Here is a 7469-nt window from a genome sequence, read left to right on the forward strand (position 1 = left end):
GTTTGATGTTCAAGGTTGGCCAGTTCAAACCCACCAGTCACTCCATGGAAATCATATACAGGGTTGCTATGTCAGAACCAACTAGATGGCACTTAACAACAAGAAGCTACTTCTTCGTCTACAGGCATATCTGTACAGCTTTTTTGGTTTTTGTTTTTTAGTATTTAAATTTATATTTCAGTTCAAATCAGCATGTCTGGTTCATTTCAGCTCCTGCACTGTCAAACCTGGGGTCAGGATCTACTTCAGCTTCTCTTTGTCAGTGATGACCAAGGTGTAGCAGAATCTGCTGTATTGAACTTTAAACTTCACATTGTCCTTATTTTTCTTGATCTTGACAGATTTGGCATCCTTGCACCTAGCTGTGAGCAGGCAGTCCTTGATTTCCTCAGTTTTGCTAGGCATGGTCGCAAGGCGGATATGGACAGGTACAGCAAGTAGTAATAAGAGAGAAAGATGGAAGACCTCGCTACAACTTTTTGTTGAGTGTCTTACACTAGGCAGACAACAAAGCTCAGGGAATAGTCAGTAGGATTAATAGAAGAGTAAAAAGAAATATATTCAATAAATGTATTCTCTTAAAGAATGTAACTTGTTAGTGCTCGTCTTCAGAATCCCCCTTCGTGAATTTTTTACTTCCTCACAGAAATAAAAATTTACCCATAAATATAAATACAAAGCAGCATAAATAAAGTTAAAACATATAAAGGGACTTCAGAAAGTTCGTGGGAAAATTCCATTATCTTTTTTTTACTTTAATTTTTATTGTAACTTGAGTGAAGGTTTACATTCAACAAATCATATACTTCGTTTCATTTCAGTGATTTCTATACCCTCCAATGTAACATCAGTTATTTCACTTCTTGCCTGTGGTTCTTGTTTCCATTTAACTTTCTTTTCCAACCTTTCTAAATGCTGCTTTTTTGATGTAGAATGGTTGACCATTCCATGGTGTGCATACCTCACTAATGTTGCTGACCCTTCTCATACCTATCTACTGCTTGGCTGGAAACAGAGCCACGAGGATGAGTTCAGTTCCAGATCTGAAGGGTAACCAAGGGTCATGGTCTTGGCTTCCTCCAGTCTCTTTCTGCCCAGTAAACCTGGTCCTGTATAATTTTTAGTTTTGTTCCATATTTTCTCCCAGTCTATCCTGGACCTTCTAATGAGATCTCTATCAGAACAGTTGGTAGTGGTCGCTGGGCATCCATTATCTTTTCATTCAATTTTTCCAGAACTTTTTGAAGCTCCTTCATACTTTGCCTAAATGCATTGAAACATTATCAAATTTTTGTTTAAGTTAGCAGTGATTACGTCTCCTTTCTTAACATCCTTATTTATCATCTCTCTTTCTTCTTAGGCCAAATATGCTTTTTGAGATTTGGTTGCATGACCCAAATGTCTGGCAGCCTTTCTGCTAAGCCAGCTGTCAATGAATGAAAAACAAGCAGACTCTCAATTGCACAATGTGTATCAAGTCACGCAATTCTATAAATGGAATACTTGATTTGATCTTCAGTGGTCAGGATCTGGCAGCCGGAAGGTGATTATAATTATGTCCAGTATTTATAACAACCCCAATCACTCACTGTCTACCAGATTAAGAACCTTGGCTCTAATAAGATACTCCTACCCCTATATTTAATGACTGTGAATTATGGGTTGATTATCCACACTGTAGAGATTATTTGCAATAAATTTTCTTTGTCCTGGGCCAGCTTCTTCTTGTACTCCCTTAAAACCACTTTTTCTACCATCCAGCTGGTGTGTGTGCTGCAGGAAAGGCAAATTCATTTTGATATTTCTGTAAATCTGGCTTTCAAATAGGAGCAATTTTACCTCCCCAGGAGACCTTTGGCAATGCTTGGCACCATTTTTGGTTGCACTGGGGGGTGTTATTAGCATCTAATTATAGAAGCTAGGGGTGCTGGTAAACATCACATAATGCACAGGGCAACCCTTCACAACAGATTAATCTGGTCCAAAAGGTCAATAGTATTGAAGCTGAAAAACCTTGGTCTAAATAGAGCACCAAATAGGGAAGCAATTAACAACTAGAAAATACATTTCAAATGGAAATATGAGTTATCCTCTGTTTTGGATTCTTTATTTGCAGCTTCCTTTCATAAGGAAAGATAATGACACATTGAATACACATTTATTATTTTCTGTGCATGTTTCCCAATTATTATTTAAGAGTTGGTAGCCTTTGAATTAGAGTAGTAGGCATGCCTTCTTTTCTAATGGGAATGTAAGATGCTAGTCACTTGTAAAATGACTGAGGAATATTTATGGGCAGTAGAAATATATTGAAGAATTTCTCATGGAGAATTAACCAAGAGTATGGAACACATGGTGTGGCAATGTGGGTTAATACACCAGACTGCAAGGTTGGCGGTTCAAGCTCACCAGCTACTCCTTGGAAACCCTATACAGGGTCGCTATGGGTCAGAATTGACTCAACAGCACTCAACAACAACAGCAACAATGGAACACATGGAGTTTTTGGTGTGGTGCTGTGGGATAAGCACTGTGATTCTAATCACAAAGTCAGTGGTTCAAACCCACCAGTCACTTCTTGGAAACACAGGGTCGCTATGAGTCAGAACTGACTCGATGGCACTTAACAACATAATAGTATGAAAGCATATGTTCAACGTCAAAATTTTTAGACTCCAAGAGGGTTAACCCTCTGGATTTGAATATTTCTGTGCGTTCACTCAATTTTTATATGTCCTTTGTATATCTCAAAGGCCTAATTCATTATTGTCCTTTAACTGATTAATTGAGTTACTTTGCAAGCTCAGACTTAAGTTCTGCATGACTGGACAAATTCTTGGCATGAATGTTACTTTCTCATCCTCATACTAAGGGTATTGTTAATATTGATCATTTTAAATTGCTTTTCTCATTTCTTTCAGGAAAGAGCTTGCAATGTTCTTAAATTTGCATTTTTTTTGACAGCTCTGGAAACAGCATTTCCTGTTTTAAATGAATTCATTATTATATTTTATTTGAGAAAATTGAGTCAATACAATACAAAGTTATAAGCAGGCTCCTTGTAGAGATACATTTTCATTTCAGGGCTGCTGATCTGTGCTTCAGACTTCAGACAGTTTACTAACCGTACTTGGGGGTTCAGTGTCTAAAGGGTCAGTTTAAAGGGCTAATAGAAACATTCTCCTATTAATAGTTCATCTAGGAGTGTGGCCACATGGCTGGTTTAGAATCAAAATTCCTAATGGCATCTAAGGGAGTGAATTGATTCCAAGATCTTTGCAGGAGTTCTAAGTCATGCCAGAAGATCTTGTTGTTGTTGTTGTTGTTGTTGTTGTTAAGTGCTGTAGAGCCAGTTCTGACCCATAGCGACCCTGTATAGGGTTTCCAAGGAGCAGCTGGTGAGCTTGAACCGCCAACCCTGAAGTTCAAACGGCTTTGCAGTCTGACGCATTAACCCACAGTGCCACTCAAGACTGGAGTCAAAATTATATCCACCCTTAACCTGCATTTGGACTTCTGGTGTGGCACTGTAGGATAAGCACAGGATTGCAAACCATAGCGTTGGTGGTTCAAACCCACAGCTATTTCTAGGAAACCCTGTAAGGGTCGCTATGAATCAGAATTAATTAAATGGTACTTAGCAACAACAACAGCCAGCATTTACTGTTGAGAACTTTCAAGTATGAATCAGGTAGTGGACCTAAGGACCAACATTCTATCCTGTGAGTATAATAGCAGAGTGTACACTTTATGCTTCCAGACTGAATGAGGAATGTGTGAGGTAACTATGCTTGTAAAACTCTTATCTAACTCAAATCCTGGTCCACTTTCAAGACCTTGTCTATAATCTCTGAAGTTGATGGCTTTAGAAAGATGATAGCAAGAATATTTTTTTCTCCAGCATTTCCAGAAAGCTGCTGACCTTACCTTGGAGAAATGTGTTCTAAATCCATCCTAAAGTACATCTTCTTATTGACTTTTCCTGGAGTCCTGGTGTGGTGTTGTGGGTTAATGTGCCAGACTGCAAAGCTGTTTGAACTGCAAGGTCCATGGTTCAAGCTCACCAGCTGTTCCTCAGAAACCCTATACAGGGTCGCTATGGGTCGGAATAGACTCAACAGCACTTAACAACAACAACATAACCAAAACAGAGTAAGAGTAACACAATTCTCATTATTCAACATAACTGTAAAAGAAGTTAGAATCATAATCAGGGGAAGAGTCTCCAGAAACACACAAGTTTAAAAGTAAATATGGCACCAGAGATGAAGACAGAAATGATGACATGGAGAAATAGAGCAGCTGAGGACTCTAGACTTATAGAACGAGAAAGGCTGTGTGCCAGGAGGCAGGCTCTCAGAATGCGCCCTTTGGTTGTTTAAATGATTATATATTCCTGAGTGTTTTTGTGTGCATACCCACCCACCCCCCAAAAAACAACAACAACAACAGAGGGAATAGAAGCAAATACTGTTGAATGATGATTCACAGAGGAGACTGTAATCATTACAATGTAACGATGAATGTAAAACTAATGTTCCTCCATATAAACTACCACTCAATTCACAATAAAAACTTTAAAAAAAACCTTAAATGGCACCAATGAAAGTAGGCAGCAATAAAAATATACTGGGTTGTTGTTGTTGTTAAGTGCCATCAAGCCATAGCAACCCTGTATAGGGTTTCCAAGGAGCAGCTGGTGAGCTTGAACCACAGACCTTGCAATTCAAACGACTTTGCAGTCTGATGCAAAAAGTAAATATGACAGGGAGTCAGGGCAAGATGGTGGAGTAGGCAGACTCATTGAGCAGACCCTCTGCAACAAAGCCATGGGAGAACAAGCGACCACATGGTGGTCCTGGAACACTGAGCTTCAGAAGATAGGACAGAGAGGTGCACTGAATGCTGACTGGAAGAGGAAGCTGAACAGGAGCATCAAGAAAGAAGAAAAACAGATGGGCTATCAGCTGGTGTGGAGCAGCAAGGATGACCTGAGCTTTTGTAAGAAGCTGCAAATACAGCACCCTGTGGGCACAAGGCACAGCTGCAGGTAAGAGACAGAGGGGATGCAGTCTTCCCTTGTTCTCTTGCCTCCTTAGAGCTGGGGCATGGCCAGTCCCAACCATTGCCAACACAGCAGCGGTCATGTGTTTGCATAGCCTTTGCCTGGGTCCTTCTGGAGGCCCTGCCCTGAACTACCCTACACAAACTAGGAACTCAGAACTGTGTTCAGATTTCCTCCAGTCTCTATCACATTCACCAGGAGACAGGTGGTGAGTGCCTGAGAACACATCAACATACAATCATCAACTACATATAAATACAACACTAGAGTGTCTCAGAGAAAAACAGACCATTTGAGCTAACATGAAGAAACAAGACAGAGTGCCTCAAACAAGTGACCAAAATACAGAGTCAGAAAATAGAATACCGTAAGTGGAATCAGAGCAACTTGATAAGATTTAAAGGAATGCTATTTAGGTACTTTCAATGAATTGAGAGTAAGATAGATGAAAACAAGAAAGAGTTCAGGAAAACAATAAAAGAATAAACTGGCAAAATAAGTGAAAAATTGGAAGTATATAAAAACAGCAATTAGGAAGCCAGAAGATTAATATTAAGACTTCAGAAGTAGATAATGCACTGAAAGAGCAAAGTAGAGTTGAATTACTGCAAGGCTGAATCAACAAGCTTGAAGACAAATCTCTCAATACTCACCTTTGAGAGAAACAATCAGAAAAAAAGAATTAAAAAATCTGAAGAAAGCTTAAGATTTATGTGGAACACTATCAAGAAGAATAACTTACATGTGGTTGGAATTCTAGAATAGGAAGAGACAAATAAAACCATAGAGAAAATTGTCCAAGAGTGGCTGGAAGAAAACTTTTCTAAGATCATGAAAGATGAAAAGATGGGCACTCAAGAAGCTAAATGAATTCCAAAAAAGTTTTCTTGATAAAAGAAGCAATCTGTGGAGGTTATGTGTTAAGGGGAAGGGAACATTATTCACAGGCTAGGATTTACAAGTTAACATGGATGACAGGGCAGGCAATATACAAAAAGAGGAAGGTTAGCAGAAGAAAGATGAAGGTGCTAGGAGACACAGGGAGGAATGCAACAGTTAAAGTGAATAGTGGTAACATCTGTTAATTGTTGGTACATGGAAGGGATTGCAACCATGTAGTGAAGCAAAGTGTATAGAGTGCTGAATGTAAAAACTGATGATCTGCTCTCTATATATACCTTCACTCAATTTGCAATAAAATGTTCCTAAAGAAAAAATAAAATACAAGAGCTTTTGTACATTTTCACCTAATAAACAATAAAAAAAATATTTTTTTAAAGCCAGAGTTAAGGTAAAGGCAACCAAGATGATGAAATGTCTAGAAACCATACTAGGTGTAACCATTTGGTCTTAGCAAAAAAGAAAGAAAGAAAAAACTGAGAAAGAATATGATATACTCATACAAAGAAAAGCTGAAGAATATGGGATAGTGTAACCTGGACAAGAAAAGGCAATGGTATGTTTTAAGCATGATTATGTTCTTTATGTAAATAGCTGTTATGCAGAAGAGGGAATAGTTTTATTTTTTAAAATATAAGTGGGAAGTACAAATGCATGGAAATTTTATGGAGGGGCAGTTTGGATCTGATGGGAGGTAGAACTTAACCATAAAGAAGTTAAATCATATTACAACCCAATGCAACCTAGTTTGCATAGATGAGAATGTACTTTTTTTTTTGTACTGTCTTTTGAAACAAAAACTCAGAGGGAGAGTTGGCTTCAAACTTGAGAAGAAAATGAGGTAAAGATACTACAAAGATAAGGAAAATGATAACATCCTTGAGGTGCTCTAAATTATTTCCAAAGGTTGGAATAACCCTAATAATTTAGGGTTGATTTCTTAGAAAAAGTTCGTTTTCTAAGTATTTTGTAGAATAGAATGGAGAGAATTTTCAGGGAGGCAATGAAAGATTATTCTACACAACACAGCTGGGATTGAGAGAAGAGAATAATGGCTATAATAAGAAGTCCTTTCTTTTTGACTTGACTGGAGTGAGAACAGAAGAGAGAACGGATAGGAAATTTGAGACTGTGGAAAAGTGATAGATGAGTTAGTCTTATTCTAGCTCTTATGGTATTTATGAAACATTTTAGGCCATAGACTCCTTAAAGTTCTAAAATATTTACCTAAATGTAAAATGAGATCTGTTTATCCATAAAAGAATTATTATGCTATTTATAAAAATATAACCATATGCTATGAAAATACCTTGTCATGGATAATCTGCCAACAAATCTATGACAATATTTATAGACCTGACATTTCTAAAGAAAGATCAAAGTAATATATAAAGTATCATGATACTATGTTTTTACATATGTTTCTATATTAATAGTATGTCTTTGGAAATAGACACAAGAAATTGCCTCTAAGAAGGAGCCTAAAGGACAGGGGTCAGGGGTG

At 37.8% G+C, this 7469-nt stretch overlaps 1 pseudogene; it reads right to left on the reverse strand.

The window, feature by feature from the left end:
* Positions 1 to 201: 201 nt before the first annotated feature.
* On the reverse strand, positions 202 to 405 carry LOC102821328 (annotated as a pseudogene).
* Positions 406 to 7469: the final 7064 nt, after the last annotated feature.

The sequence above is a fragment of the Chrysochloris asiatica genome, unplaced genomic scaffold (genome assembly GCF_000296735.1).
Source record: "Chrysochloris asiatica unplaced genomic scaffold, ChrAsi1.0 scaffold00157, whole genome shotgun sequence".
Classification (NCBI taxonomy): domain Eukaryota; kingdom Metazoa; phylum Chordata; class Mammalia; order Afrosoricida; family Chrysochloridae; genus Chrysochloris; species Chrysochloris asiatica.